Here is a 14,592-nt window from a genome sequence, read left to right as displayed (position 1 = left end):
ATTAAATAACACACAACTATTCAAATAATTATAATTTAAAACAATAACTAAATAACTTAATATCACTAACTAAATTTGAACACAATAATTATAAGTCAACTTATAATAAATTCAGCTAGCTCAAATAGTCAAAAACACTTAGTGAGCTAAATTCAAGCTAGGGAATTCGGCATGAGCTGTAACAAACTTAGTTATAAGCTAGATTAATACTTAATTTATTGAAATGAAAAAGGAATGATCTGAAACGAGCTAAATTCGAGCTCAAACGAGCTAAAACGAGCTCAAGTGAGCTGATGGGAACTGAATGGCCCATGGGGGAGCTGAAGAGGAGCTGAGGTCGGATTGAAAAATGGTGCATGGAGTCTTCAAGGAGTTATTCTTAGCTCCTCCAACGTTATAGAGCTGGTTATCATCCCAAATGCGCATCACAAAGGCTGATATAGCATCTTGAAGTTGCTTGGTACGAGCTCGGGTCATGGGACCTTTTGGCAGCTCAATAGATCCTTGGTGTGCATTCGAGGATGCCCCGGGTGTGCTCACATCAAAAGGGTTAAGTCCACATTCGGCTGATTGGAACTTCAATGGGCAGCTTCATGGTTAAGCAAAATTGACTTGGATGAATGTGCATGGATGGTAGCCCATTAGCTTGTCTAAATTCGTCCATGGATTGATTGGTGCATTAAAGAAGTGTCTTTTGGCCGAATAGTCACCTAGGAAAGTCATTTGGGCAGCAAACGATTCATGTATCAAGAATTAGATACATTCTCCCATTCATTGTAGCTTGCTGTCCATGCATCTTCTCTTAATCTTTATTCATGAATAGAATTTGGAAATTAATTATGCAGCTACCCCTAGGCCAGATAAGTACTTAGGAAACCCAATAGATCTCCCACATACATTCGGTCATGCATGGAACTAAAAGGGGTCTTGAATCTAGCCATTCATGAACAACCATTAATTACTCTCCATACATGCATGTGTGTCGTCCAAAGGGAATGGATCTTTATGGATTCATTGTACCATCCAAATGGGGAATGTATGACATTAATCCTTATGCATGTACCTAAGCCGTCCATGTACATGTACATAATTCTTCCCAAGCATTGAACCAAACCGTACATGTATCTTCTCATCTATTGAATTAAACCCGTGCATGCACCTGGCCTTAAATGCTTTCCAATATTCAGCTGAACCTACAAGAGAAATGAACACATTTAATTATAATATTTAGACATAATTAAACAACAACTAACAACTTAACTAATTAGGACAAATTAAATTAAAATTAATTAGCTTATTAATTTAGCTAGCTCAAACTGAATGGAAACATTTAATGAACTAATTTGAGCTAGGGAAATCGGCATGAGCTGTAGGAAATTTAATTAAAAACTAAATTAAAACTTAGTTTATTGAAATGAAGAAGGAATGAGCTGAAACGAGCTAGGTTCGAGCTGAAACAAGCTAAATCGAGCTCAAGTGAGCTGATTGGAGCTAAATGGCGCATGAGGAGCTGGAGAGGAGCTAAGATCAGATTGCAAAATGGTGCATGGAGTCTTCAAGGCATTGTCCTTAGCTCCTCCAACGTCATTGACCTTGTTATCATCCCCAAATGCGCAACACCAAGGCTGATAAAGCATCTTGAATTTGCTTGGTTCGAGCTCGAGTCATGGGGCCTTTTGGAAGCTCAATTGATTCATGATTTGCATTCGAGGATGCCCCAGGCGTGCTCACATCATTTCCCCCATCTTCAAAGCGACTTGTCGTCAAGTCGGGCCATTTGCTTGCAAAAAGGCATTTGTCGTCACTAGACCCTTGGTTGTCGAATGGGGTAGAATGGCTCACAATAACATGAAAGTCACACAAGACTTGAAAAGACAAAAATATTAGTCATATGTCCTTCCTCTTTTTGGATAGGCCATTTCAAAGTTTCAACAACAAAATAAAGAAGAAGTTTAGGGAAACACCGAATTAAGAACAAACAATCTCGCTCCAGCCTTTTAATCCAAACTTGGGCAAATAAACCAATGCCGGGATCAAAAATAAAATTTTCAGAATCAAAAACTTGGTTTTGATTTTGTAATCCAGCCACATGCTTAATTTCCAAAAATAAAGATAAGACTCGAAGAAGATGAGAATGTAAAACAAAGTTATTTGCAACAAGATCATAATGCTTACCTTTTCTTAGAAACAACTCAAAATGGCTTACTCCCAGCTTAAAGACTCGGTTTTGATCACTTATCTCAAATTGTAACAAAAATTTCATTTTCACAGATAAGTCGCAAAAGTGAATCAAAGAGACTTTAAACTGACAAATACACAAGCATTCATGCTTCACAAATCCTAGTCGAACAAACAGTCTGAAACATGGAAATTTCGCATAGAAATTCAAAGATTTCTCTTGAAGAGCAAAATCAAATAGATCAAATATTTCATGCAAAAATCTTTTAACGCATATATCGAGCAAAGAAATTGTGTTCATGCGACCTTTCAGAAATTCAAATCCATCACAAATCATTTGAATAGGCACGTTTAAATAGAAAGATGAATTTAAAGAATTTACATAGCCATACTTATCAAAATGTGAAAACCTTTTATCACATACATTCACAATTTGCATAGGATGAACCAATCCAACAGAATCAACAGAATTGCCGTTATAAAACATGTCATAAAGCGGAATCTTCATGGCATCTTTTGAATCAACATCGTTAACATTAATATGTGAACAATAATTAGCCAAATCAAAAGATGGAAGATTTTCAGAATTTATTCCATCAAAACCTTGATTCGATAAACAAAGATTCCTTACCTTCCTTACCTTCGATTTCCAATGGGTGGCGATCATCCACAGACTTACCTTTTTCAAACAACTGAAAACGCCTCTCGTTTTGAAGATATCGGAGTTGGATTTGGTCGCACGGACTTTTAGAAACCTGAAAAGAAAGATCACAAAAAGATCGAGCAGAAGTGTTAGCAGAAAGAATCCTCACTTGCTCACTAACATCATTTTCACTCGATTCCATTTCTTCTGAATCACTTGTTTCTTTTATCTCAATTTATTTTTCCACTCTTTTTTCTTGTTCACATTCTTTTTCTCTCTCAAACTCTTTTTCATTCTTTTTTTCAATCTCATTTTCTTTTTCATTTTCTTTTTGTTTTTCTTTTTGTTTTTCAAAGGCTTTTTCAAGTTCACTTAAGATTCGCTCATTTTCTCTCTTACTTGCCTTTTGCCTCTATTTTCTTTTTATTTCGTTTTCTTTTTCTTCTTTTGCTTTTTCTTTTCTTTTCTTTGTTTTCTCGTTACAAGAATGTACAAAAGAATCATGAGAAAAGAGATCATGTTCGAAAGGCCAAGAACTATTTGTATGTGATTCACAATCAAAACTTCATGTAGAACACTCCTTGAATGATTTCTTTGAAGTTCGGGAAGAAGTATATCTATCTCTTCGTACATTTTCTTGGAAGGAGTCAAAATCATAGTCGCCTTCTTATCGTCTCAAAATCCTTGATGAAAAATACTCTCGTTTGAAGTCTCTTCTCGAATAGGAGTCATAGTATGAATCTCTTTGCCTCGAAGTCAATGGCGAGAAAGAATCATGATAGGAACTTTTGTTTAAGTAGTATTCGGCGATATATCTCCGTGGTGTTTTTGGTTCCGTTTTTTGACTTGAAGAAACTCGATCACTTTGGTCTCGTTTTTCCAATTGATCTAGCCTCACTTGCAGTTGGCCAAACTCAGAATTAGCCATTCTTCGCTTTTCTTGAACCAAGTATTGGAACTCTGACTCGGTAAATTCTTCATAAGACATCTTGATTACTAAAAGGAAAATATGTTAGATCAAAACAAAAAAATTTAAGTACCTCACCAAAAACCTCACGAGTTCACTCAAAAAAGAAAATAATGGATGAGCACTCCACTCGTGTTTGCACTCGTTTTAGGCTTTTTCTACACTCGAATGCTCTCACACACTCTAGCCTTTTACCAATCACACTTACTCTCGTAACCTCGTAGTTTGTTTCTTTTGACTCGTCTTGGTGCTTTGGGGTTGGTTTCAAGATGGTTACAAAGGTTAGAATGTCACGGTGTACAGGTAGGCAAAAAGAAAAAATAGTCTTTGGTGTAGTGTGGCGTTTGGGGGGGGAAGTTGATGGAAAGAAAGATTGAAGATCGGAACAAAATATAAAACCAAAAGAACAGATCTTGATCACACAATTTTTTTTAATTTCGTATATATATATTTTTTAATTTCGTATATTTTTTTCTTTTTTTTAATACTTCACAATATCACTATTACAATAGCGAGAATGAAAATTACAACTGAATTTTTTTAATTCGATTTTTTTTACAACTATGAACCTATTTCGATCTTGATACGAATGTCGGCGCCTCTCGATTTACAAGCTCTGATATCAATGATGCGATCCGGCTCGGGTTGATGAGTCGAATTCACTTAGTTGCCTGATCATCGTTCGAGAGAGTCATTCGTGCTTCGAGTTTTAGAATTAAAAGTGAATGAAAAGGGGTTAGCGGAAGGTTTCAAGAAGGGTAAGTTTAGCAATAGGTTCGGTTAAGGGTAGCAAAGATGGATGAAGGATAGATGGTTCGGTTTGCGTTAACAAGAAAGAAAGTTAAAAGTTGGGAATGGAAAACGAACTCAACATCAGGAATGATTCAACATTAAGAAGTGTCACCCCAATTCCTATATTGTTAAGGTGAAAAAAATTATGGATAGATGGATAGGTCAACACCACACCAAGATTGGTGATAAGTTCAAAACAAGATCAGTAGACACCACTAGCACAAACTAGATAAGTCTTCGAAACTTGTACGAGATATGAGAGGAAGCAACCTCACAAGAATAATGTTCATTAACAAATTTGGCAAAAAGTCCCTCTTACAATGAAATGAACAAACTATTTATAACCTATCATGTAGTAACCGAATGGACAAACTAGTAGCTTAAAGACTAAGGAAATTCAGCTAAGAATGCACTAGAATATTCTAGAATAAATCATTAAAGGGTTAAGTCCACATTCGGCTGATTGGAACTTCAATGGGCAGTTTCATGGTTAAGCGAAATTGATTTGGATGAATGTGCATGGATGGTAGCCCATTAGCTTGTCTAAATTCGTCCATGGATTGATTGGTGCATTAAAGAAGTGTCTTTTGGCCGAATAGTCACCTAGGGAAGTCATTTGGGCAGCAAACGGTTCATGTATCAAGAATTAGATGCATTCTCCCATTCGTTGTAGCTTGCTGTCCATGCATCTTCTCTTAATCTTTATTCATGAATAGAATTTGGAAATTAATTATGCAGCTACCCCTTGGCCGAATAAGTACTTAGGAAAACCAATATATCTCCCACATACATTCGGTCATGCATGGAACTAAAAGGGGTCTTGAATCTAGCCATTCATGAACAACCATTAATTACTCTCTATACATGCATGTGTGCCGTCCTAAGGGAATGGATCTTTATGGATTCATTGTACCGTCCAAATGGGGAATGTATGACATTAATCCTTATGCATGTACCTAAGCCGTCCATGTACATGTACATAATTCTTCCCAAGTATTGCACCAAGCCGTACATGTATCTTCTCATCCATTGAATTAAACCCGTGCATGCACCTGGCCTTAAATGCTCTTCCAATATTCAGCTGAACCTATAAGAGAAATGAACACATTTAATTATAATATTTAGACATAATTAAACAGCAACTAACAACTTAACTAATTAGGACAAATTAAATTAAAATTAATTAACTTATTAATTCAGCTAGCTCAAACTGAATGGAAACATTTAATGAACTAATTTGAGCTAGGAAAATCAGCATGAGCTGTAGGAAATTTAATTAAAAACTAAATTAAAACTTAGTTTATTGAAATGAAGAAGGAATGAGCTGAAACGAGCTAGGTTCGAGCTCAAACGAGCTAAATCGAGCTCGAGTGAGCTGATTGGAGCTAAATGGCGCATGGGGAGATGGAGAGGAGCTGAGATCGTATTGCAAAATGGTGCATGGAGTATTCAAGGCATTGTCCTTAGCTCCTCCAACGTCATTGACCTTGTTATCATCCCAAATGCACAACACCAAGGCTGATAAAGCATCTTGAATTTGCTTGGTTCGAGCTCGAGTCATGGGGCCTTTTGGAAGCTCGATTGATTCATGATTTGCATTCGAGGATGCCCCGGGCGTGCTCACATCATTCCCCCCGTCTTCAAAGTGACTTGTCCTCAAGTCGGGCCATTTGCTTGCGAAAAGGCATTTCTCGTCACTAGACCCTTGGTTGTCGAATGGGGTAGAATGGCTCACAATAACATGAAAGTCACACAAGACTCGAAAAGACAAAATATTAGTCATATGTCCTTCCTCTTTTTGGATAGGCCATTTCAAAGTTTCAACAACAAAATAAAGAAGAAGTTTAGGGAAACACCAAATTAAGAACAAACAATCTCGCTCCAGCCTTTTAATCCAAACTTGGGCACATAAACCAATGTCGGGATCAAAAATAAAATTTTCAGAATCAAAAACTTGGTTTTGATTTTGTAATCCAGCCACATGCTTAATTTCCAAAAATAAAGATAAGACTCGAAGAAGATGAGAAGGTAAAACAAAGTTACTTACAACAAGATCACAATGCTTACCTTTTCTTGGAAACAACTCGAAATGGCTTACTCCCGGCTTAAAGACTCGGTTTTGATCACTTATCTCAAATTGCAACAAAAATTTCATTTTCGCAGATAAGTCGCAAAAGTGAATCAAAGAGACTTTAAACTGACAAATACACAAGCATTCATGCTTCACAAATCCTAGTCGAACAAACAGTCCGAAACATGGAAATTTCGCATAGAAATTCAAATATTTCTCTTGAAGAGCAAAATCAAATAGATCAAATATTTCATGCAAAAATCTTTTAACGCATATATCGAGCAAAGAAGTTGTGTTCATGCGACCTTTCAGAAATTCAAATCCATCACAAATCATTTGAATAGGCACGTTTAAACAGAAAGATGAATTTAAAGAATTTACATAGCCATACTTATCAAAATGTGAAAACCTTTTATCACATACATTCACAATTTGCACAGGATGAACCAATCCAACAGAATCAACAGAATTGCCGTTATAAAACATGTCATAAAGCGGAATCTTCATGGCATCTTTTGAATCAACATCGTTAACATTAATATGTGAACAATAATTAGCCTGAAAAGAAGAAGCAATACAAGGAAAACTTGTAGTTCGGTTAGTTGAAACACTCCTCGCTTTTTCTTGCTCTCGTTCTTCATTTTCACTCGCTTCTTTTTCGAACTCACTTTCTTTTTTAAAAACACTCATTTCTTGATCATTTTTCTTTCTTTCTTCATACTCACTCTCTTTTTCAGTTTTCTTTTCTTGATCAATTTCTTTTTCATTTTCAATTTTGTTTTTCTTTTTCTCATTCTCTTTTTGCTTTCTTTCACACTCTTTTTCTTTTGTTTCTTTTTTTCTTTCAAATTCTTTCTCATTTGCTTTTTCGATTTTATTACAAGAGGAAGAATACAAGAAGGAATTAGAATGAGAGACTTTCTGTTGAGAATGAGAAGAGGGGTCTTCATACAAACGATGATCATCTCTTTGAGATTGATTCTTCATGGATGAATAACTTGGTGTACACGAAGATCGACTTGTGCTTTCTTGTTTGCCACCATAATAGGCTTCAAACTCAAAATTTGTTTGATTTCGTCTCGAATTCCTTTATGAAAAAGAATCACGATATAGGTCTTTTCCAAAATAGTCATTGGGCGATTGTTTTCTTGATAGTCTTGAATCTGTCCCTCGACTTTGCTCTCGTTGGGCTCTTCTCGATGATCTCGCTTTTCTTGGATGGGCTTGATTTTTCGGTCGAGCGTGCACTCCATCTCTTTCAACAAATACTAAAATTCAAATTCTAAAAATTCTTCTCGCAACATGATTTAGAAACAAAAAAAATGATTAAAATAGAAAAATGAAATCCTCACCACAAACCTCACTATTTCACTCGAAAAAAGTAATTGATGAACACTCGTGTTTGCACTCGTTTTTTTAGGCTTTTTCAACTCTCGAATATTCTCACACTCTCTAGCCTTTTACCACTCACACTTACTCTCGTAACCTCATATTTTGTTTCTCTTGACTTGTCTTGGTGCTTTGGGGTTGGCTTCAAAATGGTTACAAGGGATAAAATGTATGGGTGTACGGGTAGGCTAAAAAAAATTTAATGTAGTGTGGCGTTTTGGGGGTAGAAAGTTGATGAAAAGAACACGAGATGATTGAAACAAGATATAAACAATAGAGAAAAACTTGATCACTTTACTTTTTTTTGTTTAAATTTCCTATTTCTCTTTTTTCTTTTATTTTTTTAATACTTCAAGATAGCACTATTACAATAGGGAGAAACGAAAAATACAACTTAAAATTTTTTTATTTTGAACTTTATTTTATATTTCAAATTTTTTTCACAACAAACCTATTTCGATCTTGATACGAACGTCAGCGCCTCTCATTTTACAAGCTCTGATACCAAATGATGTGATCCAGCTCGGGTGATTGAGTCGAATTCACGTAGTTGCCTGATCGTAGACGAGAAGAGTCATTCGTGCCTCGGTCTTGAAATTAAAGTTGGATGGATAGGATTGATTAAGCGAAAGGTTTCAAATGGGTGTAAGATTAATGATAGGTTCAGTTAAGGGCAACAAAGTTGGTTGTTGGAAAGGTGGTTCGATTTTGGTGATGAAAGAAAGAAATTTGGGAAAGTGGGGATGGAATATCGAACTTAATGTCAGGAATAATTCAACACTAAAAAGTGTCACCCCAGTTCCTATATTGTTAAGGTGGAAAGATGGATAGAAGATAGGTGAACGCCACACCAAGAATGGTGATAAGTTCAAACAAGGTTGATTGATGCCACTAGCACAAACTAGATAAGTCTTTCTAAACTTGTACGAGATATGAGAGAAAGCAACCTCACAAGAACAATGTTCATTAACAAATTGGCAAAAGTCCCTCTTAGATGAAATGAGCAAACTATTTATAGTCTAACAAGTGATAGCCGAATGGTCAAGTTAACTAGCTTAAAGGCTAAGTAATTTAGCTAAGAATGCACTAGAATATTCTAGAATAAATCATTAAAGAGTTAAGTCCACATTCGACTGATTGGAACTTCAATGGGCAGCTTCATGGTTAAGCAAAATTGACTTGGATGAATGTGAATGAATGGCAGCTCAATAGCTTGTCTAAATTCGTCCATGGATTGATTAGAGCATTAAAGAAGTGTCTTTTGGCCGAATAGACACCTAGTGAAGTCATTTGGGCAGCGAACGATTCATGTATCAAGAACTAGATGCATTCTCCCATTCGTTGTAGCTTGCTGTCCATGCATCTTCTCTTAGGCTTCATTCATGAATTGAATTTAGAAATTAATTTGCAACTACCTTTTGGCCGAATAAGCACTTAGGAACACCAATGGTTCATCCACATACATTCAGCCATGCATGGAACTAGAAGGGGGACTTGAATCTTCATGGATTCGTTGTATCATCCAAGTGAGAATGTATGGCATTAATCCATATACATGTATCCAAGCTATCCATGAATATGAACTTAATTCCTCCAAACATTGAACCTAAACATGCATGAATTTTCCAATGCATGGAACTTGTTCGTACATGCACCTAGCTTTTAATGTACCTCTATAATTGGCTGAACCTACAAAGACATGAACACATTTAATTATATCATTTAATCATAATTAAATAGCAACTAACAACTAAAATAACAACTTAACTAATTAGGAAAAATTAAATTAAAATTAACTAGCTTATTAATTCAGCTAGCTCAAACTAAATGAAAGCATTTAATGAACTTATTTGAGCTAGGATTTTTGTTATTGAGCTATAGCAAACTAATTAGTATAAAACTAAAACTTAGTTTAATTTATTAAAATAAAGAAAGAGCTGAAAGTAAGCTCGGTTGAGTTCAAATAAGCTGAAACGAGCTCAAATGAGCTGAGTTGAGCTGGACGGAGCTCGGGGAGCTGGAAATGAGCTAGGATCAGCTTGCCAACAATGCACGGGTTCCTTGGATAGTTGCTTCGAGCTGATTTTGTGAGCATTGGCCCTTATTTCAAACCAAGGTTTTGCATTAGAAGCTAAAACAGCTTCTAGGAAATGCTTAGCACAAGCTCGAGTTACGGGTGCTTTTGGAAGCTCAATTGAATCTTGATATGCACTTGAGGGAGCCCCGGGCGTGCATACTTCAGTTGGTTTAGCTTGCATCGGGAAAGAAATTCTTGATTTTCAGTGATGTGCCATTAAGCGGAATATGATGTGTTTTAAGACTATAAGGTAATGAGATAGCTTAAAGTATCCAATGTTACAGAAAGATCAGAATCGAAGACAGCATAGATGATTTGAACCATTGAAAGATGATAAGTTAGTTACTTTTTGATCTTTGAGAGTAGTAAAAATGCAGTTACTAGTATTGGGGTTGAAAATCCTCGATTTCCTTAATAATGATGGTTATACAGTTAATCTTATCTATTGATGGATCAGTCTTAGTTGAGTTCAAGACTGAAAAATGAACTTTTATTGTAAGTCTCTACGGCTGAGGAATGTTATTGATTTTTTGTCATATGTTTGGCAAAATTGCAAATCGTTCTGGTACGTACTGAATTCTTGCTTATCAGATTACTAGAATTATGTATCTCTGAGATTGTCGAATTTCTTAAAATGCTAGTCTTTGTTAATCGGATTGAGATCCGAGATTTATATTGTAAATTATTGAAAAACATAAATGAGGCTCTGAATTTTAATGACGACCAGAGGTTGAATCAGTAAACTATCGGGCTGTATAAAATGATAGAGAACTTAAGGCCATGATGATCGGGTTGGCTATTCCATTTGAATCCGAGAGGATTCAAGTATGATGTGTATATATGTTCTATGATGGTATGGATTCGACCCTTGTGTACATGAATTCTTTGATGGAAATCAAGATTCGGTTGATGTGTCGTCTAACAAAGAATTTCTCATGACTTTAGTATGAGAAATTAAAGAGCTAAGTATTAAGCATAGCCTGAGTAAAAGTTCTTTAGCGATGATTATGAGATAGTGAAGTTTATGTGAAAACCGAACCACTCTTTCGGTAAGATTTTCGAGGACAAAAATCCCTAAAGGAGGAGAGTTCTAACATCCTAAATTAGGGCCTAGTCAGAACAGTGGTTTCGGGACCACAAATTTGACACAGTAAAATTTGTTTTTATTACATTTTTATGGTCTACAATTTCACGGAATGATTTCTGTAACACTTCAAACTCAGCCTGGACGTTATGGCCTAATCTGGCGATGTCACATTGAAGTGTCTTTTGTAAAGCATGATATCATTTGCAAAGCCCAATCTTTATTAAGTCTCTTTATGTGATCTAAAAGATGATTTTAAAACTTGTGTCGCTATCAAAAGTATTTACTTTAAAACATTATTAATTTCAAAATCTCGTTTGTAGCGGAAGCTTTTTAAAATAGTTGTACACTAGCGTTTACTTGTAAAACATTATTTCCTTGCGGTAGCTCTTAAAACCATTTACGTATTCGTAGTATTTTTGAAAAACATTTATCTTTTGAAAACCCATGTCCTATTGCTAGCAGTTTAAATCAATATAAATAAAATCCTAAATTAAACGTTAAAAATTTAAAGAGGCCTCATTACAGAAAATACTCAAACTAAAATTCTTATAATTTAAAAGTTAAAAACAGAAGCATGCGCAGTTGTGTGGCCACCTTCAAGTCCCTCGCAGCACTGATCTGCCTAATGATTACCTGCACGGATAACCAAAAGGTGAGTTTACGAAAACTCAGTGTGTAATCCCTTAATAAACAGACAGTCAAACATACAGTGAGCAAATACAGTCTGGGCCTAAGCCTTTTTTAGTAACAGTGGCAATATCAGTTTGGGCTTTAGCCCATCTCAATACAGAAACAGTCATATGTTCGGGCCTTGGCCCTTTGTTGTAACAATAAATAGTTCAATAATAGTAAACAGTATGCAAGTCCTACCTATTGAGCCTCTACACTCCATCTTCGTCCAGCCCTACACACCATGTGGGGATAAAATCAACCCACCCATCCTTACACACCAAAAATATAGCAATAGTTGCAGTACTAAACAGTATTTGTAGCAAAGCTTCCAGTATAGTAGACTTAGAGCCATTAATGATTTGCAGTAGAGCTGCCAGTACAATACACTTCCTCCAATCATATAAAAACCCACCCCCATGCAATGCATCATGCCACATGTCATGTAATATCATAATATTGTACATGTACTCAACACAGTTATAATAGCATGCTAAAATCTAAACATATACCACATAGGGGCAGAATAGTCAATTTACCATGTAGGGGCATTTCATTCATTTTACCACATAAGGGTAAAACAGTCATTTTACCTCATAAGGGCAAAACAGTCATTTTACCTCATAAGGGCAAAATAGTCATTTTACCTCATAAGGGAAAAACAGTCATTTCGTCAAATTGGGGTCTACTTACTGACCCAACAATGGGTCCACAGTCGTCTCGGGCAACTTGTGCAATCCTAGCAGTCAAACAGTGATAATGGGCCCAAGGCTTATAATGCGGCCTATATAGGCCCACATGCCCGTGTGGCCCATTAAGCCCAAAAATGGCCTTGGCCTTGTGGAATACACAGCCTGGCCCAATATTCTCCACACGTTCGTGTGGTTTACCCACGTGGGGCCCACACGGCCCATTTTGACCCCACATGGCCTAACGGCTGTAAGACCCAATTTGTGCCAAGGCTTACACCAAAACCAAAACCAAAAAATAAAACAAAAAATAATAATAAACCCAAAATCAAAGTCCAAGTACAGTCTTTATACAAATTATAGTCTAAATTATAATCCATTTACCTAAATTAAACCTAACCCAATTAACCCAAATAACCCAAAATACCCCAGGCCCAAAATCCCTATGGAATTTTCGGCAGAAATCCTAGATCATCAGCACCGCAGCAACTTCCAGCACTGCTGCTGTCTCCGGGCCAGTCCTACACCTCATCCCACGTGTGTCACCACCTCCAGTTGGCTCCTTCTGTACCTATAACAAATTAACAAACCACAAGCCACAGCAAGGAGGGCGCAACAACACAGCAAATTTACAGCAAATGGGCAGCGAATGAATAGAAAGATCTAGGGAATTTCTTTGATTTTCTGTTTTTCTCTTTATTCGGCTATAAATAAAGACCGAATGTAATTTGTATGGGGAGGATACAAAATAGAAGGAAAAAGCGATGAAAAACTAAGGTGATTTAGATTATTTCTTTCTTTTTGATTCTGCTCCTATTTCACAAATCTTTGTTACTGCATATAAAAACAAAAATCAAAAAAGAGAAAAGGACTTACCAGAGAGTTGGCTCCTTCGAATCCTCACTTGATTCGTCGCAATCGAAGTTAGGTGACGATTCTAAGGCTGGTGAGTGAAACTCGTGGACCTCTGGTTGAATAGGGCCTTGATTGGCCATTACATAACACGATCCGTCGAGAAGAGAAAAGGCATTCGAATGAGATATTTTGGTTCAGCCGAGTGGAAGTGTTTGTTTTTTCTTCTTTATTTTGATTTTGATAAAGTGGCCAAGTGCTTGATCTTAAGTTTGTTTTAGGTTTGATTTTTGTGCAGAATTCAAAACGGTGCAGTGTATGTTTTTTCTTCTTTATTTTGATTTTGATAAAGTGGCCAAGTGCTTGATCTTAAGTTTGTTTTAGGTTTGATTTTTGTGCAGAATTCAAAACGGTGCAGTGTAAGTGGGGGAGATCTGCGTGGGCAAACCTGATCCATAGGCTGGATCCTTGCTTTGGTACTTCAAATGGTTAATTTGCGCGGATGGTCCCTTGCCTTCGCGCTGAATTTTTAATTGGTCCTTATTCACATTTTAGTTGTTTCAATTTTTTTTTCCTTAGAATTTACATTGCATATTGATATTTGGAGCATTTATCTTTTTCAATCCTCTCACATTCGCGTGCACTCCATTTTAGTCCTTATTTCAGTTTCAAATGCTTATTTTCTTTATTAATTAATCTTTTTAAGTTTGATTTTGTTTCAATTAAGATCTTTTTCTCATTTTAATTTGTATAGTTCATTTTTTAAAATACATTTGGCATTCATCTTTTATTTCTTCTATACATTTTAAATTACCTTGATAAATTTATTTTGTTTTTATTGTAAAGTTTTTTATATCAAATTATTTTAACATTTGTACAATATTTCTTTAAATGTTCTATATGTATTTGTACATGTATTATTTTTATTGAGATTTTAACTTATAATGCTTATTATTTAAAATTCATTTATTTTTTATTTGATCTGTGTTAATATTTTATTTTTATTTTTATTTTTTGTGTTTTATTTGTAATTAGGCTGTAGTTTTTATATTATAGATTTTTAATACTTTGCATAGCATTTAACTCAAATCTTTTTCTATACTTGTACCTATATTATTTTAAATTGAATCTTCTATTCATTATGAATTTTGAAAATCCATTTAGTTTTTTTTTATGTG

At 35.6% G+C, this 14,592-nt stretch overlaps 1 long non-coding RNA gene across 2 annotated transcripts; it reads right to left on the bottom strand.

Moving 5' to 3' along the window:
* Positions 1 to 11,483: 11,483 nt before the first annotated feature.
* LOC107942775 (uncharacterized) lies at positions 11,484 to 14,173 on the bottom strand. 2 transcript variants are annotated; one of them, XR_005907330.1, is made up of 2 exons: positions 12,075 to 14,173; positions 11,484 to 11,837 (listed from the first exon to the last, which is right to left on the bottom strand). It is a non-coding gene; the product is annotated as an uncharacterized lncRNA (long non-coding RNA). The 2 variants fall into 2 exon arrangements; XR_001695913.2 differs by having other exon boundaries at positions 12,947 to 14,173.
* Between the last annotated feature and the right edge of the window lie 419 nt (positions 14,174 to 14,592).

The sequence above is a fragment of the Gossypium hirsutum genome, chromosome A13 (assembly GCF_007990345.1).
Source record: "Gossypium hirsutum isolate 1008001.06 chromosome A13, Gossypium_hirsutum_v2.1, whole genome shotgun sequence".
Lineage (NCBI taxonomy): Eukaryota > Viridiplantae > Streptophyta > Magnoliopsida > Malvales > Malvaceae > Gossypium > Gossypium hirsutum.
The sequence above is the reverse complement of the archived record's forward strand: the minus strand, read 5'-3'. Positions and strand labels throughout refer to the sequence as shown.